General features: G+C 34.1%; 1 protein-coding gene across 1 annotated transcript in view; it reads left to right on the top strand.

Moving 5' to 3' along the window:
- The first annotated feature begins 2696 nt into the window (after window positions 1-2696).
- LOC118276476 (uncharacterized) overlaps window positions 2697-27766 on the top strand; it is a 64189-nt gene continuing 39119 nt past the window's right edge. Inside the window, exon 1 of the mRNA XM_035594811.2 lies at window positions 2697-2859. The gene's annotated coding sequence lies outside the window, so the exon portion shown is untranslated. The remainder of the gene's footprint in view (window positions 2860-27766) is intronic.

The raw sequence follows: 27766 nt of genomic DNA, 5'->3' as shown, positions 1-27766 counted from the left end.
ATTCAGACCAGGTATGAGCTGACTTAGGTGATAGGATACTTTTTATACCTCGGGAACGGCGACAAAGCCCATTGCATAAGTTAGTATTCTATAATTAACTAAAAAAAAAAAATAATAGTAAAATAACTTACATAAAGTTAGCCCGCTGTATCTTTACATTAATACTGAAAATACACATGACGAAACCAATATTATTTAAAAATAAACCCAATTTAAACCCATCAAAGTCCAATTTACAACGCTTCACTTAATAAAAATCCAATAATTATCAAAACGAGTTGTTTTCATCAATCCAATGTAAAACGATTAAGGCCATCAACAAAATTACTTTTGCTTATGAATGGAGAATGTTAATATTACGTAAATTAAAAAAAATACCTACACATTCTTATGTTTAAATACCAAAAGGCCAAACTTAGGTATATTTATTCTGAAGTCCATAAAAAGTATCCTATCACCCAAGTCAGCTTATACTCGGTTCGTATACCAAATTTCATCAAAATCCGTACAGTGGTTTCGACGTGATTGACGGACAAACATCCAAACAAACTTTTACATTAGAAATGTAAAGTATATAAAAGTGTGATTATTGAAAAAAAACTTTTTCAGTGTTTTTCTTAATAAGTAATAGGTATATTATATTATTATATATTATTCGCATGGACCAACTCTACATTGGTAAAATTAACCATAAAACGAACTTCAACGGTTCTTACACATCCCTTTTTCAAATTTTGTCTGGACTAAAAGAGACAATTACCTCTGAGTTTTCTAGCGGATACTGGAGCCTACTCCGGTTCTCAAATGCGAAGTTTCGTTTAATCTTTGGCCGTAAAATTACGTTTTATTTTTAATTTCATATCAAAATCTATTTATTTATCTTCATTTCATTCGTTCATTTTTGTCCACGAAAGTTCGCAATAAATAGAATTGTAGTATGCAATCTGCGAAGTTTCGGACGAAATTTCGTTTTTCGTTGAATTAGAGTAGGCCCCCTGATCTCATTTAGATTTTTTATATATAATAATTTAATTTAAGTGTTTTGTAGCCTATTTTTCAGCCTATTTCATTTCATTAAAACACGTTGAAAACGTGCAAAAGAAACACAAGTCCGAAAGTATCAGAATTTGTCTACTGGAGTGAACAAAAAAAAAAAGAAAAAAACTTCGCTGTTTAACAATACTCGTGTCTTGCAAATGTATGGATCAGATGAAGAAAGTTCTTTACATTATAATATGGCTGCAGGCAGTTGGATCACTTACGTTGTAATCTTCCTTTTATATATTTTGTTGAAAGTTTTTGGAAATGGGGAAAACAAGGTCTTAGGTTTGACTTAGATTTACGTGATATCTATTGTAACTATGACCAATATTTTGTATTAAAATTTCTAACTAGTAATTAAGAAAGTGACTTTACAATAAATATACCGTATGGGGAAACCTCTTATAACTTAATTTAAACCACATATTTGTTATCATCTTTACTGACAATACGAAAAATGAGCGAAATAAACCCAGTAGGTAAGCCAAAAAGTGCATTATTCTCTTTGATCTAATTTGAACACTCTTTATCTCCATACCGTATAACATATTACTAGATTCGGCTTCGCCCGCAATCCCGTAGTATAAAAACTATCCTTAGGTGTGTTATTTCAAACTATTATTTACCCTTGTTCGAAATTCCGATCCCTTCAGCCTTTTTGACGTGATTAAGTAATAAATAAATACATGGACTCACAAACTTTTGCATTGATAATATTAGTAAGATCTTTTCAAAATTTGCTATGAATACATTATTCATTTCAATGATTAAAATTTTCCTCGATTTTAAATTATTATATTTTCACAAATCCATAAAATTCAGGAAGTTCACTGTAAAATAGTATAAAGTTCATACCGAAAATTATTTCAGGATAGACGAAAATTGGAACGTGTCACGTAAAAATATTACGAGCAAATAAACCGGCACCGGGGTTTACTAGAAAATTTTATTCTGAATTTTACAAAACTGCTTCATACTCTCACCTGAAGGGTTTTACGACGGAGTAAGGAGCTCAAGAAAATAATAAAAAGTCTCCAAACTACTTACTCGACCGCCCAAAATATTTTTACAACCAGTTAATCTTGATACACACCAAAAACATAATTATTCCACAATTCCATAGAAAATTAATAGAGATGATGGGGTATGAAAATTAAAAATAATTAGTCCGTCAGTTAGGTAATGAAAAAATATTAGACACGTATAATGAAACAATATTAGACACGTATTTTTTTATATCTTCATATAAGATAATACAATAACTTAAATAAAATTAATCTAAGTTTAGGAGTGCGAGCAAATGCGTTATTTCTGCGTATAAAAATGTAAATATTTAGAATTGACGTCACGCGATATTTCAAATCGATATATCTTAGAAAGTATTTGTTTCCGTAAGAAAATAAAAAATACGCGTCTAATATTTTAAAACAAAACTACAAGACGGACATTAAAATAAAAATTAGTGTACTACCCTATTTTCATTTCCGCGAATGAAACTAAAATCACGACAACTTAATTTGTAACAAAATTATCGTTAGACTAACTATAAAGTTTAGTTAATTAACCGATCAGGGAGTCACTAATGTTTCCATAATGCCGGGGTTGATAGAACCTTACTTCACACCCTTTTTGTATCTAGATTACAGTGAGGGAGCTTCAGTCGTGGCCCGAGCGTCGAAGCGGTCGCACGTCTCGACCGATCACCCGCCAGTACTATAACAACTTCAACGGGAGTTACACTGTGAATAAAAATCAGTGATTTAACTTTTATTTTGTGTTTGTGAATAAAAAACGGAGATTTTTCATTTAGGTGTCGAAGTAAGTAATGTAGTATTTTTTTTTTCAGTTAAATTGTTATTAACGTAAATTGGTTTATTTTAAATGGACGTTTAATTGCGGATGGAAAAGCGACACTAATGTACTAGATATTTTAATGTGATGGTTAGGTATTTTATACATAATTTTCTGATATCAACTAACGAGAATTTGAATTATACAAATAAACAGATAGTTATTTCATCTGCGATTTTATACGTGGTTTATATAATGAAAATGACGCAGTTTGTTCTTGTTTAGAAAGTTTATATTTCATGTTTTATAATCAAATCAAATTGTACTTTAATTTTCGTATAAATAGGACTTATTTCCATTGTTCATTTGTATAATTTAGGGATATGAAACAAAGGTATCAAAAATATGATGACAAAAATCCTAAATAAAATTTTAATGCAATTTTCTAATTTTCACGTCAGGTATCTAACAAATTAGTTAAGCATTTTATCGCATACCACCAATAAAGTCGAGCGTTCGTGACTCTGCTGAAAATTGGGAACAATTTTTTTTATTCATACACCAAATACTTCACTAACGAATTTCAAATAAATTGACCTGACGTTGATGTTGCTTTATATCTTCTATACCTAACATTTTCCTGATCCGGAGCTGCGGACTACCTAGCGGGTTTACCGGGGCTCCGGTTCGAAAAACAGAAGTAGGAATGGGGTGGTTTTTAGTCAGTAAGAGTCTGACACTCCCTCTCGCCTCGCCTAAGGCGAGAGAAGTCATTGGATGATTTTCCCCCTCAAAAAAAAACCTAATATTTTAACATAATTAATTTGCTATTTGTACACCTCTGTACTGTAATTTCGATTTCTAAACGGTTTCATTTTGCTTTGCTTAGTTTTTTTGTTACACTTGAAATAAGAGGTCAGCGTTTGGCCACTATCTTATGAGTTTGATTAGGTCCAGTTATTGGTATTTTACACACTTTCTGACGGCAGATAGATCTCATATTTGGTACATAAGCAATGTCACGCCTTTTTATCCTTGAAGGGTTAGGCAGAGGTGCATTTTACGGCACGTAATGTCGCTATAGAATGCTCATCCACTTTTCACAATAGGTGTTATAAGTCCCATGTAATATGTGTATAATGGGCGTGATTTAGTACACACTCTTAATATTGATGATCATACAATATAATGTTAAATTTTTTCGACAATTATCTTCAATATGGATATCAAACGCTAGTCCTCAATCGGTAGAATAAAGCTCATTGAAACTGTTTTTTTTTATGTATTACTTGTTTCCTTTACATTGGTCGAATATAACTTCCATCCCCATTATATTATATGTAGATGGTTGGCAGACCACAACTATGCGTTTCTCACAAAACTTTCTGCATCGCATTCTGAACCGATACAATCTTCAAACCTCCTAGAAAACAGCGTATTCCCTTTTTCAAAGGCCGCCAATGCACCTGTAACTCTTCTGGTGTTGCGGGTGTCCATGAGCGGCGCTGATCGCTTATGACGTAGATGACTCTGCTCGTTGCCCCCTATTCCATAAAAATAACTAAATTAGTATTTTTTCTTGGTTGCTTTTTGTTTTTTACTTAAATTATTATTCTACGGAGTTTACACTGCTGGGAATAAGACGTTCTCAGTATGACAGAGAGTGGGCTGTAATCCACTGGCGGTCCCAGCACGGGTTTGAGAACGTGACGTCTTATATTTTTTTGGTTCTTGGACATGTTTGTATTATTTATGAAGCTAAGCTCATTTTTATCAACAATACGTTTGGTGATTACTAAATAAATCTTATCTTAAAGCCTTCTTTGTAATGTAAAAAACTAATTTCTTTTCGTTTGATTTGTCTCACAAACTTATTTAATTTTTAATATACTGAATCATTTGTTTTATATATTGGCCCTTTCTCTCTCCTAAGAATTTTAATTTTGCTGTGCCCGACAGGGTCCATAATTGTGACTAAATACTGTATTTTCTAATACCTGTGTACATTACGGATGCAATAAATACTTGAATCATTCTTTTTCGTTAATAATGGAAATGGATCATGTAAATAACGAATTACTTATTATTAAACATAATTCAAAAGAATTGAACATTCCAAATACCACCAAAACACAAAACAACAGAAGCAAATAATGAAGATACGCTAAGATAAAACAAATACTGTAGGTAAAACTCAAGCCATGTGTGAATGCTCCATGGCATTATCAACACACCAATTTTGTAGGGATGTAATTGGGCCATGTTACCGTAGGACCGGATGCCGGAACCCCCGCCCTGATTTGGGAATAAAAGAAAGGGAAGGATATTAACATCCAAAGGTCAAATAATAGGAAATTGCTGATTGTGGATCTCGTTAATGATGGCAACTGGTTGTTAATTTGTGTTGTGGTTTGATTTATGAATTAGAAGTTTGGTTTATATCAAAGTTGATCAGAATGTGGTGCAGGAAGAGTATTGAGGACAACTAGATTTATAATTCTCTATCCTCCTCTATCCTTATTACATAAAAAAGAAAAAAAAACCTCTTCTCGAATCTATCGTGGGCTTTATGGTGTTCACAACCTGTTTTTTTTTAGTGTGAGAAGATACGTAAGCATCTTCTTCTCATTTTACACATTTTACAAGGCGGGCTTAACGCCGTAGGCATTTTCTACCAGCCAAACCTTTGTGTGATGCAGATACAAACCAATGGTAGGTTTTTTTATTTATTTGCTCAAATGTGGTACATGCCATAGGTGTTACATACAATATAATCAGATCAGCACATTTACCATTATTGGCATGCAAATGGGTTAAGTTAGAAGAATACTTATTTTCTAGCAGTAAAACATTCACAGTGTAGTTTCTTTATCATTTTCGTGACTATAGCTACTTCAATTCTTCAGACTCGAAACGAATTATTTCTGTCTTTATTTTTAGCCGACGTAATAGCTTTTTAACTAGAGATTATGAAAACATTTGTAGTATTAAAACGGCGACGTTTCTACGCACTAACCTAATCGTAAAGTAGGTCGGAGCTAACGATATTGGAATAGGACATGAAACGAATAAAGCGTAAAATAGCTCTATTAGCATAAATTCGATAATACTTAGCCCAATGGACTTAAACAATTCCATTGCTATGAAATTATCGAGGCTTTTATCAAATAACAATGAAAATAACTAAGGATGAATAAAAAGAGACTACTTTTAATTGGAAAAAATAAGGTTACGCGTTTATTTTAATTAGTATCCATTTTGAAATAGCTTTTGTTCCTCCATTTATTGTGAAGTATGATCGTAATAATTTGTTCTAAGCATTTGTCTAGATGATGTTTTAATATCATAAAATTACTTAGAATCAGAATGAGAGCCTATTATTCATGTTGAAGATACATTAATTATAAAGATTGATTATAATAGATTGACAAGCATTAATACTGACATCAGTTTCGACAGCAACAAAGCAAGATGGCACGTGAAATATTGTTGATTAACGTAGAGAAATATCAAAGAGTAAATTAATAAATTCATCAATTTCTGCCCCAAGAGCATCAACTATTTGCTAACAACTTTAATCCTGTAGATATTAGATATGATGGATGGTTCACCCAACTGGAAATTCTGCCTAGTTGGACTGCCTTTTACGAACAAAACTTTCTCATACGGGTTTATCAAGTCCCAACTTTCCGTACATGGGGCCGGACTCTTTAATATAGGTAACAATTTAATTAACCAACTATGTAAATCACATTCAAACCAGGTACTGTTTCACTTAGTTAGCTGACTTTACGTTGGGCTTTAATGAAGTTCACTGTTCTTGTTTAAGCTGCTTTTGATATTATACATAATGGGCTTCCATACATTTTGTTATACGATATTTTAAGGTAACTAGTTTGTAAGAGGGGAATTTGAAAGAAGTGCTTTTAGTTTTACTTTAGAGTTGAGGGTAGTGGTTGGCTCGCCTTAAGTCTATATTTACTATGCAGATCTTAGCCTTTTATGTTACAATATTGGCTTCTTTCTGTGAAAAGGCGAGCATAATGCATTCTTCTTTTCTGTAGACACGTGCTGTATTAAGTCTTTTGAAGTGATAATCCTTCGTTAGTTTATGTTTCTCAAGCGCCTAAGCCCTGTGGCATGAGCTGAGTATAAAATTAGGTATATCAATTATTAATTTTCTCATTAGTTGCTTTAGAATTCTGACCCGTGTGTAAAATAAAGTCGGATTATTTTCCACGAAAGCTTTAATAAAAACACCCACTGTACCATTAAACAAAATAAATGGTAACTTTGATACTAATATTTGTGTGAACATCAGCAAAAAATCTATTGGAGGCAGCGCAAAAACTTATTTTCTAGCAGAAATGGAATTTAATACTGAATGATTAATTGCTCTAAGTCTCTTCAGTAATATTAAACTATTCGATATGGAAATGGATCTTGACACTAGATTTATGAGTCTAGTGGACGTTGGAACGTTTATTAAAGGTAAGGTCTTAGATTTTGTTAATTAATGTCTGCCTTGTTCAAGGGTAGTAGCATTCAAACTCTAGTATTTGATGAGATCTTGGTTTGACGTCAAGGATTAGTCTAAAACTATATAGGTTCTATACTATAGGTGTTTTAGAAACAGTGAGTAAAGTTTCTTAAGAAAAGGATGATCCTCCGACCTGGCGAGGTGATCGTGGCTTTTTTTTAAAGGGGAAAAATCATTCAATGACTTCTCTCCTCTTGGCTGTTTCTTGCTTTCTACCCATCTGTAATTAGTTGAGATTTTCTATCCATATTTTTAATGGAATGCATCTAAACTTCATATGTGCGATGTACGATTTATGATGTCATCCTTGATTTATTCGTCGATCGACTATGTGCGACTTCTGCCATCTGTCACTTGTCATTTATCGCCACAGTGTAAACGAACATTGGAACTTAAGTTGAGATTTTGTGTTAAGTATGAGCATTTTATAACAAAAATGTACGAAGGTTTTCAGAAGGGTGGGTGAGCTAATGCTCAACAGCTCTACCTTTTAATAATCATTTACTAATTAAAATTAAACGAGATCACTAGATTTTTAGAAAACTAAAAGCCAATACATTTTTTTTTTATATTTAACAATACGACAATTTCCTTTCTCACACTAAATCAATTTCAAACTTCTACCACAAAAATTCATATAAAGACGACCATGCATCAAACACACGAACGAAGTTTTCACCAGAATATTTCACATTGGCTTATTTTTCATACGAATTGAGTGTTTCAACGCCAAAAATTTACTCAGCGCTCAGTGTCGACGAAAAATTCATTATTCTACGCTTTCAATATAAAAACGTGATGTTTAAATCTAGTTTGTTATGGTTTAAGCTTTTAGAATTTTAAATAGGAACGTTTTAGTACGTGCTCTCAGCTTTACAGACTGCCCGGATTATATTATACATCAGCTGAGTTATATGGCAGTTGATTACTTTATTAGTATCATGATTTCAAATGTGTGTGTACTAAAATATAAAATGTGAAAGATTTTTGTTTGCATGTTTAGACGTTTGTCCGCCATACACGCTGAAATTACTGAACAGGTTTTGATGAAATTTGGTATACAAAAAGGGGTATGAGCTGACTTGGGTGATAGGATACTTTTTATACCACAGGAACGAGGGCGAAGCCGCCGGCAGAAGTTAGTAGCATATAATTATATTCAGACCGTGTTCCATATATGATAGTGTCTGTTTCATTATTTACTTAAATGTTGTATTAATGGCGTTTTCACTAATTACTCCAATTATTGTACCTCTTAATGTCATTTTCATTAATCAAAATTCTTACTTTAGGTAAGTGACAGAGTCGCTTGTCGTTTTGTAGCACCTAAATCAACCCCTTCCTTAGGGGTCACTTAAATGTCGCTGAAAACAAAATAGACGTTAAGTTCATCTATCTTAGCTCAGGGGTTTTTATTTGATTTGAAAATTAGCGTTAGTATTCCAAACGCATCTCGTCAAATGAAAGCTTAAAACGCAAGTATCAGTGGTACCTTTTGAGATTTCCAATTTAGCATGCACTGAATCAGATCTATTCTAATTTCGGCCTCTGAAAGGCAATTAATTGGTATCTCCTTCTTATACAATGTGATAGGGGTGAGACTTCTAACCCGTTAAGGCTGAGTTCTACATCTAATTTTATGGACAAAAGTCGAGGGTCGAATGGGTCGAATCCCCTCCCCCTAAAAATTATGGCTATTTTAATATTTTTTTTACTTTTTTTGATATCAAAGGTTGTATGCGTCATAGAAACAAAAAAAAAACGACAAACGGTAGCTAATAACCTTGGCTAACTAATTCATTACTTTTTTCATATGTTTGATAATGTTTTGGTGAGAAAAAAAAACATTTGTGAATTATTTTCACCGAAAAAATCACTATTTTTCAATATTTTCAATTAGGGGTTCAACCACCCAAATTATTTTTTTTGTCGATATAATTAGATGTAGTACTCAGCTTTAACGGGTTAGAAGTCCCAACCCTATCACATTGTATATGGCGAGTCATAAGTGCCAAGTGTGGTATCGAAATTCCGTGAAGAAGTAATTGCCTTCCTGATTGTTAGAGCCAGAATTATGGGTCTATTTCCTCGTCTTTTATTTAAACGAGAAATATGTATGTTATTCTATTATATTTAAATAACCCATAGGCTCAAATACTAGTAAAAAACACAGACATGAGTCCAAATATTGAAAATTTAGACAGTCGAATTCAAATAAAGATTTTCCGACTCACAGATTCAAGACTTCATAAAAGTCTAAAGTAACCAAACGTTCGCAGACTACTTCAAATTGAATTTAAAACAAAAAAAAATCTATTCAGTTCTTTAGTCAATATTACCTTTAGAAAGCACTAGTTTATACAAAGCTCAATTGTTTCCATCCTAAGTCAATAACTTAGCGATTCTAGGAATTACAAAATCGATCATTCGTCAATACCTTTGCGTCATTTATCGAGTTGAAGCCTATGTAATCATTGGGCGGTTTCTACATAAAGCAGGTCAGTATATAATATAAGTAATCGATTGTTGTACTAACCTTATCGATGACTATTGTTACATATTCTACCTGTTATTGTTATTGTTAGACGTAAAGCTGTTTGTATAACAAATATTGGGTAGAAAATATTAATGTAAATACGAGATTTAGTATTACGTGTTCATTCTTCAAATCTTGATACTCTTTATTGTAATTTTTAGGCACATACTATTGTATATCCATACTTTATACATAAGGTACTATTACAGTAAACATAATTATAAGATTTGATCATTTAGAGTGCTTTTGGCGCATTCCATAAAAAAATTAAATATTTTCCAAATATTATCGGTCACTAAACTTCAACATTTCTATAAACTTCATAAAAGCTATCAATTTACGTAGTACAATATCCAAATCACTGATCACCTGTTCGCATGTCTAGGAAAAATAAACCTCGATCAATAATTTAGGACAAAATGTGTAGTTGTACACTCAGTTTGGAAGGACAAACAGTCATTTAGGTAGTTATTGTGATTAGTGTTAAGTTGTTTTTGGAGTGGTGAGACTAGTGACATTTGTTGTTTTAAATCTAGTACTTAGTCTAAAGAAGTTATTTCATTATCAAGATATTAAATTAACCATCGGGTATGCCTTTATCTAAACAATCACCAAAATAACAAATTGAAATAAATATGTTTGAAATTCACCAGAGATTTGCTGTGCTACATTGTTATAGATGCGTTTGGCTTCTACCAATCATATTCATTGGAACACAGCTTAGCACTGGTGGAAACGGGCTCAGCTAAGCTATGTTTTTTATATGAAAAGATGGCTTCCCTACTATCGATACATCGCATACTCGAGCTGCGCATCTTCCTCGCACCGCTATATAGCTTAGTATCAGTGGAAAAGGTCACATAGTTTCACAGCTTAGCTATTATATCTTCATAGCATAGTAACATAGCACAAAGTAAATCACTGAAAAAACTCCGAAACAGTTTTAATTAATTACAAAATAACAACTTTTCGCTTAGAATGATCAAAAGTCATGATGTTGTATTTATTAGATTGAGTTTCACGTAATCAGAACAATGCGAATGTTCCATATAATTTTACCTAATTGAGCAGAATGGCATTTTCAGTTTCAGGTTCGCTGAAAACATTTAAGCACATTATTGTATTTAAATTATGAAAATTTATTTGTGTTGCTGAATGTTTCATTAGTTCGCTTTTGATGTAAATAATGATTAAGTGGTATTGGAATATGTTATAGAAAAGTCGTTATTTCGCGAAGTGGTAATCAAAGGGGTATGTTTGACTGCACGGTTGGCGCGGTGGCTGGACAAGCGGCTACCGCGCAACGTATAGCGAGTTTGGCTCATGGAGCAACTTTTTGTGTAATCCACTAATTGTTATTTCGGGTCTAGATGTGAGGTGTATGTGAACTTGTGTGTTTGTAAACGCCCTCACGACACAGGGAAAAATCCGATGTTTAAAACAGAGTGTATAATAGCTAGCCTACATTTTTTCAGTTTTATTACTATTGGGGACTCTGGGTCTACCTAGAGGATTCAACGACGCTTCTAGAAGACCATAAGCATGGTTTTTTGCAAATTATGAAAAGGTATTGCCTCAATAAAAATATGTACTTCGTCTCTCCAAAAAAAAGACAGTATCATATAAAATTTAAATTAATACGACTCTAATTAAAATAAAACAAATATTTTCCAAAAAATCACAGTTCCAAGAAAATAAAAATGCAAGTAGAAAGCAGCCCACATTTTACCTCCATTGTCGGTAATGATAGCCACTCGGGATCATTTCCTCCACACACCATAAGGTTTCCAATATGGCCGCATTTCCAATGGAAAACTGAATTCTGTGATTTTCTGTATAATATTTGCATTTCTTTATACATATTTCTTTCCTTTTAACTGTATATGTATGTAGTTACTTCGTAGTACTATTATTTAAAAAAAAAAACATTGCCCCACACTAGGATTTTCTCCTGTGTCGTGGGTGCGTTTACAAACATACAAGTTCACATACACGTGACACCCAGACCCGAAACAACAATTTGTGGATCACACAAAGAGTTGCTCCGTGCGGGAATCGAACCCGCTACAAGTTGCGCGGCAGCCAGTTGCCCAGCCACCGCACCAACCGTGCAGTAACTTAATTTTTATTTACTAGTACTGTACCTTTATTTTATTATTGGGTCTATTATAAAGTCATAGAATTTATGGAGTCTTAAATTTTCTTTCACAAACTTTCTTTCTTTCACTAGTGTATGATTTTGTTTTGGGACTTTTCTACATTTATGTTTTATTATTAACTAAATGGCTGTGACATACGGACGGACGGACGGACAGACAGACAGACAGACGTGACGAATCTAAAAATGGGGTTAAAGCGTATCTTCTTTTATTAAGGTCTCGGCACACATATGGGATCGGAAAGGGATCGTAACCGTAACGCCTTTCGCCTCGCTGTCAACCAGGCGTCAACCTACCGTATGCACGTAACGAAAGCGTATCAGCAGCGCCTGTACGTCAACTCGGCTACGGCTAGGCGACACCGACTAGACTAACACGATAGTTAGTCGGTACGGAGAGACGTAAGCGCGGGGACGGAGAAACGTAAGCGCGGGGACGATGAGCCGTAAGCGCGTGAATTCAAGTTCGGAGCCTGTTCCGAGGCGAGGCGATACGTTATTATTCCGATTAGTGTGCGTTGCAGTAGGGAGTTTAATACAAATCATTCTGAACGGCTCGAGGCGATACGGTGACGATCCCTTTCCGATCCCATATGTGTGCTGAGACCCTTAATTGGATCTCTTTTTAAGCTTCTACATGTAACAAGAATTGAAATTATTACCATAATACTGAAAATACTACAAAATTAGTCAAGTGGAAATAAAAGAGCTTATTGTCAAGGAAAATTGTTTCAAGTAGTTCCACTTCTCTATAATTTCAAGCAGCGAGCGATTACAATTTTAAGTGCCTAACAAGGCTTTGTGTTTATGGCCTTTAATAACTAGAATATAGGTTGAGATGCAATAATTAAACTTCTGCCATTTATGAAGAGAATACGCGACTAGTTTACTGAGAGATTACTTTAGAATGCTGAGAATTTTTATAGTCAAACAGCTTATTAATATACGGCCAGACCTTGTTAATCTCTATTTATAAAAATCTATTAATGTTCGTTAGTCTCCCTAAAACTCAAGAACGGCTGGACCGATTTAGAAGGTTTAAAAGGTGAGAAAAAAGTTACGGTAAGAAATTTGCCGGGCCAGCTAGTATAAGTTAAAATTCGTGATCTCAAATAGATTCACATATCATATTTTATTTAACAACAAAAAATATACCTGTTTTTTACAGTTTTTGCACTTAGGCATTTTATTTATTTCAGACAATGTAGAACTTAATTATAGTGACATATTTTCATCAATTAGTCAAGTAAGTTACACCGATATAAGTTACAAACAAAACAACAAAAAACGCAATAATCCAAAAAAACGAAACCCTAAAAACCCAACACAGATTAATGAATAACTCGATGTAGCAACAATAGAGGGCGCCACGTTGACATTACCAATGAAAGTTATTACGCTTACAATTCTGAGGACCAATTTATTATACCAAAGGCACTCAACTATTGTTTCGAGAAACGAGGACCGAATCAAATAGAACAATGGCGAATTTCTGTTCAACGTCTTTCGACAACTTTAATATTTGTGACTTTGGAATCAATTAGACTTGTATTACTTGAATTTTAATTGAAAACTTATTGTGGTACTTAATCAAGGACGTGCTTGTATTTTCCGTGTATCTTAGTTTAAAAGAAGTGCATGGTAATAATTTAGTTTATGTATCTTACAACTATGGTCAGAGTCATTTAATTTTTTTTAACCCAGTCCTTAGCAATTGTTTTCAGTACAAAAACATTACTAAAGAATAGTTTAAGTAATCATTAAAATGTCTCTGGTTGTGGCAGTTAGCTTAAAATAAATTTAGGTTAATTTTATTTAACTAAATCTAGTGTTGACATAAACTATGTATTTCGAGTAATTGCAGTACTATTGTTTTGGTTTCTCTATAAACATGAAAAGCACTTATTATCTACTTCCAAGTAAAATTTTATTAAAGCGTTTACTCGGCTTCGCTCGCGTTAAGAAGAATTATTATTAATGGGATTTATCAAAACCCTTTCTTAGAGGATGCCTACGTCATAGTAGCTTTATGCATGCAGTCTCAGCCCCATCACTCTAAAATTGAGAAAGTTTCATACAAAGTTTCATCCCCTATGTTATCCCCTTAGTGATTACTTCTAAAAGTGATCAAAATCCTTTCTTATTGGATGCCAAAGTCGTAACATCTACCTACATGCCAAATTTCAGGCCGATCCGCCCAGTGGTTTGTAGTGTGCGTTGATAGATCACTATGTCAGTGAGTCAGGCACCTTTGAGTTATATATGCATATACATATATTTAAAAATATCAGGTATGTTTGTTATTTAATCAATTTTTACCAAGTATTAAAATAAAAGATACTTACTATTTTACGAATATTAATTAATTAATGTTATGTTACGTAAAATTCATCGTACATTTTAATTTTTAAATTCCGATATTCTATAGCGTTTTGATTGGTTCAATGTTGGTCTGTTTTTACACTACATAATACAAATAATTCAGTGTTTGTTGTTACCATCACGCCATGTCAGTCACGGGTCGTAGACTGATAAAAATAAGACTTCCCTAATGATATCTAAGTTGTAAAGAACATTAAATGAATCACGTGAAAGTTATGATTTGAAGATGGTATTATCTTTAGCGTAAAAGATAAGTATTCTTAGTAAATATCTGAAGTTTTAAGATTTGATAAATAAGATAAGATAGATGACAGCTGGGCAACCAGCTGCCACGTTACTTGTACCGGGATCGGTTTCCGCACGCAGTTACTCTTTGTGTGATCCACAAATGGTTGTTTCGGGTCTGGGTGTCGTGTATATGTAACTTGTATGTTTGTAACCGCACCCACGACATAGGAGAAAATCCTAATTTGGTAAAGTTAACGCTTAAAAAGACTATTGGTAGCTGACGACCGATAATGAGGTAAATCTTAAAGCTTTGACTGCCTCGTTGGTCGAGTGGTCGCAAGTGCGACTGCCGAACAAGGGGTCTCGGGTTCGATTCCCGGGTCGGGCAAAGTATTACTGGGCTTTTTTCGGATTTTCGAAAATTTCTCGGTAGTAGCACGGAGTCTGGAATTGTGTCCAGGATATGGCAATAGGCTCACCCCCTATTACATGGGACTTATAACAGAAATGGTGAAAAGTGGGTGTACATTGTATAGCGGCATTACGTGCCGTAATGTGCACCTCTGCCTACCCCTTCGGGGATAAAAAGGCGTGACGTTATGTATGTATGTATGTATGTATCTTAAAGCCTTTGAATAGCTATAAAATCAATTTTATACCTATATCTGACTAAGACTTCAGCTTCCTATAAAAATAACCTCACAAAGAGCTTCATCAAGGTTTTTAGAACCTCATAAACGAAGCTCGAATGACAACCAGAGCTAATAAGGTGTCTTTAAAAGAAAGTGCATAAGTAAAAACAAATAAAAAGAAAAATGGTATACCAGATTCTGTCATGAAGAATTTGATTTCAACAGTCGCATTTCCACCGAACTGTGATTCTGAGTAAGGAGTAAAGGGTTTTATATTCTTTTTTTATTACACCACCTTTTGCATCAGAGTTTATATAACTTCAGTAAACAGATCTCGGGAATTTCTTTGCGTAATAAATGTAAAATGAAAGTTCACTTCGGTGTGATAGTCTGATTCTATTACTCGTTCTCATGACATTTGAATTTTTGCATTTACTTTTTTAAATTAACATTTTTCTTTTTCTAGTTGTAACATAGTTTATTTCGCTTTTAATAAGAGCACTTTAGGTTATTCGAAGTTTAGTATATTTTATGTCTTATAAGTTGCAAAGGTCGTCAGGATAAAAGTTTGTATAATATTATAGTCTTAGTCAAGCTTTTTTTTTAGGGGGAAAATCAACAATAATCGTCTACTTATCACTAGTAATCATCATTTCGCCTTGGCCGAGGCGACAGGGAGTGTCATACTCTTATTGACTAAAAACTGCCCGAATCCTACTCTTGTGTGTCGAATCCCCAGAAAAGCCGCAGCTCCCGATGTCTTACTCAGGCTTAGTGACTAATTACGACCGAAATCTTGACAAAAAACTACTAAAAGTACACCTATTTATATCTATTCGTTTGTTCAAGAATGACCCTATATTCCGATTGACGTCACCGTCAAACAAAAGTAAAAGCACGTCACTTGTCACTCGTCACTCAAACTCACAATAACAATAATCTCAGGAATTGTCGTCAAATCATCAAAACGCGAAACAACAAAAGCGAATGGCACAAACAATCGACAGCTTTAAACACTTTATTAAACTGAACTCAACTCCTTTGTACCCAAAAACGGCGTTTACAAAACAAGAACTGATTCCCAAACCGTATAATAAGCCAACACTTATACGCATGGCATTGTGGAAGTTAGCCTGATGTTTGATAATAATTGAAAAAGTTATTGAATAACACAAAACCTTTGTGAATCATATTATTTATTCCCGACTTCGCGATATAAATTACAATTTCCAACGTACTACAGAGGTCGCTTTGAAAGCTTTTAAAAGTATCTGCGAGGAATTTTAATTTTCACTGTGAGAAATATACCGAAATACATTATTATGTAGCGCGTGTCTACAGCTTTTTTTGTTCTGTGCAATTATTTTAACAGGAATCAATCGATTTGTTGTTGTTCGTTGGGCAAACGATGGAGTAGCTTTCGTGTTTTTTATTTTTGTTCTCGCCTGTGTAAAGCTTTAAATGGATGAGTTTGATGTAATATTTATTTTTTTACATAGTGCAGTGGAGAATGCTTTCCTAATAAATTTACTACGAAGCGAAACTAACTCACGTCTTTGATTCGGACCAAAATAAAAGTAGCAATCGATGAAACTCCGTAACATTCAATGCCAAACGAAATGAAATTAGCAAAAAAAGGATGGAAGAAAAAGGGAAAACTCGGTAACATTTTATAAATAGAAGAAAAGTTTGACCAGCGCAGGAATTGAGCCGTCAAACTTGAAACTGAATAGAGTATCGGAATAAACTATTTGGCTGTATTGTGTCCATTGCGCTATTGTTGAGGAGAATTGATAGTTTTTGCTGTACAATGTGGAATATAGTTAGGTACTGTGGCGAATAAATCGATCCTTTGTCTGAATATTCTACTCGATATGCTAGTAGAAGTCAATATTTCTGGAATTGAGGTGACGAAAGAAACGTAGAAGTTTTTTCTTAAGGTATATTACGGTATTGTTTTATGGTAAACGAGCAGACGGATAGCCTGATGGTAAGCCATCGCATCGCCGCCGCTGATGGACACCCGACACACCAGAGGCGTTACAAGTGCGTTATTCTAATATATTAGACAAGTATTTTTTTATTTTCTTACGGAAACAAATTCTTTCTAAGATATATTGATTTGAAATATCGCGTAACTTCACTTCTAGGTACGTTTTATACGTAGAAATGACATATTTGCTCCCACTTCTAAACTTCGATTCATTTTATCTAAGTATTTGTTACCTTACGACAAAATAAACAAATACGCGTCTAATATTTCATTACCTAACTGACGGACTAAATAGGTTTTTAATTTTCATACCCCGTCATCATCCCCATTGAAACGTTTACAAATCGTTAAACAAACGTTAACATGAATGCTCGTTTAACATTTTACTCCAATATTTTCGCAGTAACTGATGTTTTTATTCATATGCACGCATGAAAATTTTTTGATTGCCATCACTGAGTGAAATATTTTAACTAAAACGCTATGAAATGCAAATAAAAAGAGGGATAGCCAAATACAATTCTATCACGATTCACATACATATAAATTAGAATGAAAAATGGAATATTTCAAATTGGTTTTTTATTGGTACGTGGATATACATTAATTTGTTTGTCCATAAGCGTTAGGCTTAACCTAAATTCCCGACTACTTTATTGACGTAGTTTCTAGCTTTAAATTATGTCCGTACGTAATTATAATGTGTGGTGTAAGGATAAGATCGTAGCTATGGTTAACTAAATTGTTCCTTTATTTGTATATCCAATTGCCGTGGTGGCCCAGATTCGAAATTTGTAAAGAATCAATCCCACTAATATTATTTTCAATGTGAGATTTTGTATGTATGTTTGTTTGTCAAAATCGTTAAAGAGATCAAGATGAACCCGGAGCTGCGGACTGCCTAGCGGATTACCGAGGCTCTGGCTCGAAAAGCAGGAGTAGGAACGGGGTGATTTTTAGTCACTAAGAGTCTGACACTCTCTCTCACCTCGCCCTGGCAAGAAAAGGCATTGGATGATATTCCACCCTTGAAAAAAAACCATTTGATCAAAGACAACATCTCTATTATTTGTATTTATTACAAGTACGCTACTTACAACACCTATCATAATATAAGAAACACCGCAAAACAAGCAACAATAAGTACAAGCACTAATACCAATAAGACTTAAAATCCCAACCACAAAATCCTACCTAAAAATTCCAACATGAAGTACCTCATTAAAATTTATCACCAATTACAAAACGGCAGACGAGAAACGCCTTTAGAAAGGCTGGCAGACTTAAATATAAATTTCATATGTATATAAGTATGTATGTATGTATGTAGTTATGTGAACCGTCACAGTGTATGCCACCTGTCTTCAGACATTAACATATTCTATGCAGAGCTACGAGTATTACCAAAGGCTGTTGTTTCCTTAAGGTACCTATTTTACATTGTATAGAATCTCCTCCGCACCTTAAAGTAAAGGAATTTGGATTAAACACGTGTGATGTTTTTGTTGTGCTAATTTTACCTACGGCAGCGAAATTTGTGTTTTATTTAGAGATAGTGAATGTTGATTTTAGTTTGAACTTTGTTTTGTTTAGTAAATTAATAGCCTTTTGACTTCAGTTTTGTAACTACTACAGCTTTCTTTGATTTGGAACAACTGATTGTAGGAAATAGTTGAATGTGGTTCAGAAATAATTATGATTGATGGCTTAAGGATTTTTCCAAAATAAAGGCATATAAATTGTGGTTGTTCTTCATAATGAGCTATTTATCTATGTAGACTATCTAATTCATGAATACTAGCTAACCACTAACAACATTTTAGTGACATTTCAACGTGAACAGTCCTAGTAAACATTAGTTTTCTAGAAGTTTATCATTTCTAGCTAGCTAGAGAACTGACCGACAGACAGACAGATTCTTAATATTATCATATTTGCTACGACGTTCAAAAGTGCCTTCCTGGTCTATTTGAAATAAATAATTTTGAGTAAAACGAATGCGACATTACTATTATTTTGGGAGATATTTCTGCCAAAACCAGAAAATACTTTAGTTCATGCCAAAAACCTTCCTTATTCATAAGCCGTTCACCTACATCACAAATATCCGCACATCATAGATTATTTCATAACTCGCATAAAACCTTTTTCTTATTACAAAGAGGTCTTGTTTCGAATCCCAAGGCATTGAGGTCGGGTGAACGGTTTCTTCCTTTTCGTATTTTAAGACATCAGTTGGTTGGTTGAAATCAATTTTATTAGGGTCTTTGACCTTTGCGACTGTTGACATAAAATATGGCCTGAATTAATAATGAGTTTGATTTGGAACGATGTGATGAATTATAAATAAGACCAAATAATGTGAACACCTTATAATAATTATATTATTGCTCATACTCTTACATTGAATCGACAAGACAATGTGACCAAGAATTGTATTGTGAAATGTCTGAAAAAGAGTAACCTATGGTGTTTCATGTTCGTTCTTCTCCATATAAATCAATTGCTGTTCGTTAGTCTCGCTAAAACTCGAGAACGACTGGACTGATTTGGCAAATTTTGCTCTTGGTTTATTTGTGAAAGTCCTGAGTCCAAAAATTGTTGACGCAGTACGAATTTCGCCGGGTCAGCTAGTCATGAATAAACGTCTTAAAAAACCTACACAGCTCTTAGCTCTTGGTAACCGACGAAAATTTCGAAAAAGCGTTCCTTAAACCAACATTATTGTTTCTAATTAAGAAGGGACCTACAAATGGTTTATTCAAGACCAGACCTAACTAAATACTCTTGCTATCACCAGCCTGGCTACTAAGTAAATTAATATTAGAATACCGTACTTAGGCATAAAACGTAAATCCATATAATTACTTTTCCTAAGAACGTCGTGAACCATGAAATCCTCTTTCAATAATAAGCACTTCTATTATTCCCTTATAATAAAGCAATTAACTAAATATAGAATATCTTGGAAGCAAACCAATTGACTGAAATTAATCAGTATTCAATACTCTTCTTAATCATAATATTAATCGTTGTTACTTGGGGCCTGAGTTTCTAGAAAGACTTAATTATGTACCATACTACGCGTATAATTATCTGGTTTTGACGACAAAAGGTAAAATTTTGAAATAATGTTTATTTTATGGTATAGGTCGATAAACTAGCAGACAGATCACCTGATGGTAAGCAATTGCCGCCGCCCATGGATATCCGAAACACCAGAGGCGTTACAAGTGCGTTGCCGGCCCTTTGGGAGTTAGGAATTTAAGGGTTGTTGGGGATTCGGAGATTGTGAAGATTGGGAAGTGATGTAATTAGGCCGCCGGTAACCTCAAACGTTGTTCTACGTCGGTTTTTTATGATGCCGTGGTATCACTTTGGTCGAGCCGGTCCAATTGTACCATAGGATGTATGCGTATATGAATGTATAAGCATTGTTCTCCCACACTCAAAAATGTTCTATTACATCTGAAACTTAATCTCTGATAATTATAAGCTTACTGAATGACGTTACTTCGCCATGCAATCTTAACAACGGCTTAGGATTCAAAAAGTTTTTATCAAATGTGTTGTCTCTTGGTTGGTTTTTATCTGTGATTATCCTGGAGATGTGTTAATTTGGGCGTGGCTTCAGAAAAATTGCCACGCTGGTTCTGATACTAACACAAGCGGTATACTATTTCTATCTCTTCTTCTCTATTCTGTGGTTTTTATGACACCCATGTAAAGAGTGACGATGCTATCAAACTAAATTCTATACTACTGCCTGGTGACACGGCTTAACTAAACCCATTAAACGCAAAACATGGGGTACTAAATACCCCTTTGTAGGAAAAACAAACGCAATATTATCTTATGTTAATGAGGAAGCTACCATCACATCCATCTCATCACATAATAAAGCCGCTTCATTCAAAGCGAACCAACTTCCTTTGGAGTAATTCTCAACTAATTTCACATCGTTTTTTGCACCAAAACCATATGTAGGTACCACGTGAAAACTGCCAACTCGAAAACCCTTTTCACTTTTACACTGAAAAGGTCCGTTATCCTGTTAAATCACTCCATTTATAACTGTGCGTTCAGACATGTGGATTCAGCGTTTCGAAATTAGCGGGCTTAATTTTCCATGTAGTACTCGTCGTTTTTTAAGTAGTAAAGGCGAAAAAAGGGGGCAGACACGGGACCAAATTTGAGTTGCCTTTAACATTGTGAGATGAGTTTCTAAAAGGTTTTTTTTTGAGTTTGTTTTGTTTAGAGATTACTTTTTGCATTGTTGTTTGTATAAGCGAAGTTAATTCGGAATTGGATAGGATTTTTCGGTTGCACAGCGTTTTAGGTGTTTTTGCAAAACGGTGGCCCAATATTAATTTAAAGGGAAAATTGTTGTTAAACGAGTTAAGATGAATATATACATTGAAAATAATCATATTGTTTCTAAAAAGTATGGAAATTTACATAATTATTTCCTTGATTATTAGTTATTTAATAGCACAAATATTCTACATACGTACACATATAACACTTGACTCCCATGTGGGTAGGCAGCGACTATGGAAAGTCAATCTTACATACTTCTTTCGCTTTATCAACAGTCATGAGGCTTGGGCTTACATTTGGACTTTTAAGGTTTTATTTAATTCTAAGTTTTCTCTATAATTGATTAGCATAATGACAATACTAGAACGGAATGTAAGAATGAAATCAAAATATACCTCTCCTCCATGAGTTTGAAGCAATAGTGTTTGTCGATAGTTGCTAGCGGTGACGTAATTTTTTTGTATGGCAAATTTTAGGTCCACAGGTGATCGGTAGAGGCGTTCTATTGCTTCAAACGTTTGGTAAAGGTGCTGGAATACAACCATGACATATCCTAACCAATCTACCACAGCCAAAACACAACACCACCGCTTGTCATATTACAAAACAAATTACTAGCGTTACATCCCACCCTCTCTTAGCTTCTGGACTCGTCCTAATGTTGAAAAATGTTAGTTTAATTTCCTTCCATATGCCTCTGTCAGACCATTTATTTGGATATAACTCAAGAGCTTAATGTACCGGGAAATATGCTGAGCTGTGTTGTGTATGGTGTAAGGATATCTGTCCCGTATACCGTCTGCTTTCAACCTTTTACCATTTTCCTCAAATTTGACCAGATTACCTTTATTGTTTGTTGTGGATAGGTGCAATGTTTTGTCGTCTTTTAATGGTTCTCTATGAATCAATTTTGTATGTTGTATTTTATGCTTGGTTTTCCTTGTTATCGAATTGTTTCGACTGTTTATTGGTGATTCTAAAATCAAGTTCTGCAATTTCAACTAAAAGTAAGCTCTTCTTTTAAGGATAAACAAATTCACCAAGTTGAACTAATTGACTGACTCGTTGGTCTGGTGTACGATTCCCGGGTAGGGAGAAGTATTGCTGGGCTTTTTTCGCATTTTCGAAAATTTCTCAGTAGCTTGCTACTACTGAGATGTAATGTTGAGGGTCTGGAAATGTGCCCTGTATAGGATTTACAACATAAAATGTGAAAGTGGGTGTACATTGTACAGTGGCATTAGGTTCCATAAGCTTGCACCTCTGCCTACTCCCTCGGGGATAACATGCATGACAAAAAGAAACGAAGTTCAACTTATTTTTTTTAAATCTAGAATGCCCGTTGAATTAAAATTAAACCACAACATCACTTTAATAATACATCAGTTTCTTTTCTACTACATTTTAATCCCCTTAAATCAACGTAAAGCATTATAAATCAATCATTTCCAAGAACGCAGAACATTTAATATTTTTAAGGCTTCCAAAAGCTCGTTCTCATAATAAAGTGCACGAAACGAAAAACATATTTCCGTCTCATTTTTGTGGTTTCTTCATTCAGTAAGTAGGTAGACAGGTATATAATATATGTATATTATATTTACGTGATTGCCTCCAATTTCGATATTAAGAGGTATATTACGTTTCCCTATTATTTTTAGAACAAACAAATCTGTAATTTCGTGAGAGCCTCGTATCCTGAGAAGCTTATGAAAATCAGAGTATATTCAAAGTTTTTTTTATAACATCGCGCCTTTTATCCCCGTAGGGGTAGGCAGAGGTGTACATTATGGCACATAATGCCCATGTACCCACATTTCACAATTTTATGTTGTAAGTCCCATGTAATAAGTGGTGAGCCTATTACCATATACCGGGCAAATTTTCAGACTCCGTGGTAGCACTGAGAAGTTTTCGAAAACTGAAAAAAACCCAGTAATACTTTGCCCGATCTGGGAATCGAACCCGAAACACCTTGCCCGGCAGTCGCACTTGCAACCACTCTAGAACGAGGCAGTTTTAGAACAAACAAATATGTAATTTCGTGAGAGTCTCGTATCCTGAGAAGCTTATGAAAATCAGAGTATATTCAAAGTACTTGTGTCGTATTAGCCTTCGCAGCCATCGGAGTACGGTTCGAGATTCGGTTTTTGTCTAAAATGAGACCTTATTTTATTCTTCTGTAATATAAAAATTGAAGCACGTCTCGTGCTTAAATTTTTTATGTGAAGGAAGTACTTGTAGGTAATGTTTTATCGAATATTGAAAATGTAATCTACATTTAGTTAGGTATTCCTTTTGAATATGAGGTAAAAATAGCTTCTTTATGTAGAGTTCTTGTTTTAGAGTTTTAAGATCTGTTTTTGTATTCTGTAGGTATATTTTTCTCTAAATATCCTAACCTGCCCTTTTGTCTAAAAATAACATACTTTACAAAACAAAACAAAATAACCAAAGTATACATATTTTACGCCGCGTATCCACGTAAAGAGAAATAAGATGCTTATCCCATTTGAGTACCACTTTATCACTTTCAATCTTCAAAAGAATATCTAAATACACTCTTGGAAAAACGACCTTATTCCTAGATACCACAGGCGACTCTTATCTGGCAATAAATCAATTTTCCTTGGCCAGTGAAACAGAATCGGTAAATGACGACCTCAACCTTTGTTGAAGTAATAATACTGATATATTGAATGCTTTTTTTTTTTTTTTTTTTTTTTTTTTTTTTTTTTTGAGGGGGAAAATCATCCAATGACTTCTCCCGCCTTGGGTGAGGCGGGAGGGAGTGTCAGACTCTTACTGACTAAAAACCACCCCGTTCCTTCTCCTGCTTTGAGCCGGAGCCCCGGTAACCTTTTACGTTGTCCGCAGCTCCGGATGCTTATCCCATTTGAGTACCACTTTATCACTTTCATGTTCAAAAGAATATCTAGATACACTGTTTGAAAAACGACCTTATTCCTAGATACCACAGGCGACTCTTATCTGGCAATAAATCAATTTTCCTTGGCCAGTGAAACAGAATCGGTAAATGACGACCTCAACCTTTGTTGAAGTAATAATACTGATATATTGAATGCTGTCTTTCTGTCCTTTGATACCACTTTGATTTAATACCTGGACTTTGTGAAGAGGGACGATAAGTGTCCTTTCGTTTTCTTAGAATGTTTTTCATTGATGACCCTTAGTACGAGTTTGCTATTAATTAGAAATAGAGCGCTTTTGGATGATTCTGATTGGTCGGCGCAAATGAACCAACCAATCAGAGCGCTCTCATTTTGTTTTCATTCAACGTAAAGCAAACTCGTAATAAGGGTACTGATGGTGAATTATTATGTATAAAAGTGTCGACATTTTGTTAAGTTTAGAGTCTGATGGATATTTCTGCGAATTCGATTAATTTTGGATGTTACTGAATTTAATTTATTATTAAAAGCAATTTTTTGTCTTTAAATCAGACTGACATGATGGAATAGGTATTATATATTATTATGACTAAGCATAAATCAATATTGAGGTATGAGTCGAAGCCTACAAAATACATTGTTTATAGCAAATTACATGTCCCTATTCTAAACATCCTACTAATCAAAGCGTATCTAAGAAATGTCGGAAATAATCCTTCGGCTTTGCATATGGTGATTATTGGAGGATCATGGGGGAATAACGGTTCCATCCGTCTTCAGGTAATCCCTTAATCGTTGCTTTTAATGAAGCTCATTAGTGGAAGTGGGGCGCTTATTATTTTGTGTATACCATGTTTCCATTTAACGGAGTAGTGAATTTATTTGCTATGGTAAAAAAAAAATGGCATAGGATTAGGTAGCATTTTTCAAAGTCATATTTATTGTTGAATTAATTATTTAATATTAATCACAGTTAACCGATAGGTGATATGATCTAGACACTGTAAATTGTATGCTGTTAAAACAAGTATGCAAGTGATCTGCTGAAGGTTGCTCTTAATAACAAAATAAGCAAAAAAATCTTTGGCAAGATCCGTCACAAATGTCCCAAAATCTTCAGCACAACCACAGTAATAAAATCTCTTTGCAAAACTCGTCAAAATATCACCAAAGACAGATGATCCTCAATCTCATAAAACATCTGTTACATGAACAAGATTATAAGCTCCGTCTTTGTATCAAAGATAAAACCGCACTTCAGTTAAGTCGACACCGAAATCAGGATGCAAATACTTGACATCATCTTCAGATTCCAAAACCTCTTGACATACATCTTCAATCTTCAGGATCTTGTTACACAAAACCTCTGGTGTATTATTAGCACATATGTAAGAAGGATTTCGTATATCCTTGAATATGAGAAGGGGAGTAGCACTCTTCGAGGATTAAAGGCTCATATAACAGGATACAAGGCCCTAAGTAGGCTGTGTTTGAAGGATTATTCGTGTTCTGCAGATTGAGTTCATCCTATTTAATGATCGCCAGTAATACCTTTGTCAACAAATTTAGTTGTAGGGATTCTGATTATGTGAATACGGATTTACGATACGTTAGTTTCTAGTTGAATCGATTTTGTGTTGTCATCTTGTTTTGTGTTATTGTGAGGCTTTTATGTGTTTGGGGTTGTTGAATATGTTATTACGTCAATGAGGCTGTTGTAGATTGTTAATTGTGGTGTTTTATTTTTGTAGTTTCTCTTATACCTATACTATTGTATAATCTGAAGAGATTGTTTGTTTGAATACGCTAATTTTTGAAACTACTGGTCTGATTTGAAAAAACCTTTTTGTGTTGGATAGTCCAATTATTCAAGAAGGTTATAAACTATAAAACATTACGTTAGAATCAAAAGGAGTCCAGCAGAGCGGATGACACCGCGCGGAAGTAGCTAACTCACATTCTTATAACTCAATTGACCAAATTGATCATCATATTTGTTTAATTGTATACCTAGCAAATCATACCTCTATTTTATTGAGATAAAATTAATTTAAAGCATATAATATGTATATTTAGACATTGCCGTAAGTAATACTACCTACAAGTCATTTGAATTTAAAACCACGTTAAAAAGTAAACAATAATGTAATACGACTATTTTCATTATTAAAGATATTCATGAAAATACACAGCAACGTAAATATTTTTTGCTCGAAAACCCTTTGAATTAATTCTGTTTCAATATACAAAACAGAACTTGTAATTGGATAAGAGGAGGGTATGTGAGGGTATGTGGAATTGTAATTTAATTTTCCTTATGTAGAGTGGCTTGGTTGAAATATTGAGTCTAAGTTCAATATTGAAAATTAAATGTTTTGGTAGTAGATATTTTTGTTACGACAAACTTTGTCGAGTGGGTTGAGTACAACTAAAAACTCTGTATTGGAGAATTTTAGAATCCTTTTTTTAAAGGGGGCGAAAATTATACAATGACTTCTCTTGCCTTGAGCGATGCAAGAGAGAGGGAGTGTTAGACTCTTACTGACTGAAAAACCGCCCGTTCCCACTCTTGCGTTTTGAGCCAGATCCCCGGTACGACAAAACACAATACAAGCGTTATTTCACGTCGGTTTTCTGTAAGGCCGTGGTATCAATCTGGTCGAGCTGGCCCATTATTGCCAAAGAATGACTATTAAACTTCCACCTTTGATATAATAAACGAATGTTGTTCTATTTGTATTTAAGTGACCTGTAACACTTGAGAACACAAAGTAGCTACAAACGATTTTTGTCAAAATTATTCTGAACCTTGAGCGTTTGTTATTAAAGAGGAAAATCTAATTAATACTTAAAAACAGGTTTCAATAGCACGCAATTTCACTATCCAAGTTTGACGTAAAGTAAACTTTAAATTATAGTCTTTACGAAAAATAATTACATCTTTTGAAACATCGAATTTTCTAAAATACACCCAATTACCTCAGTCTAAGTTTGATTTTCCAGTGTACTTAAGCTGGCAATTACAGTGCTTATAATTGTTTTACGTCAATAAGTGATAATTTTAATATAATATTACACCTATTTTTCACTAAGTGGTAGGTAGAGACGTAAGTGGTATTAGTCTAAAATTGCATCCTATATGGAAGATACAATATGACTGTTGATAAGTCATGAATGTCAGAATCAAAATGATTTAATGATACTTTGCTCAACAAAGAAATCATGTACCGTAC

This window comes from Spodoptera frugiperda, chromosome 31 (assembly GCF_023101765.2).
Source record: "Spodoptera frugiperda isolate SF20-4 chromosome 31, AGI-APGP_CSIRO_Sfru_2.0, whole genome shotgun sequence".
Taxonomy (NCBI): domain Eukaryota; kingdom Metazoa; phylum Arthropoda; class Insecta; order Lepidoptera; family Noctuidae; genus Spodoptera; species Spodoptera frugiperda.
Note: the sequence above shows the minus strand (reverse complement) of the source record. Positions and strands in the feature narration are given on the sequence as shown.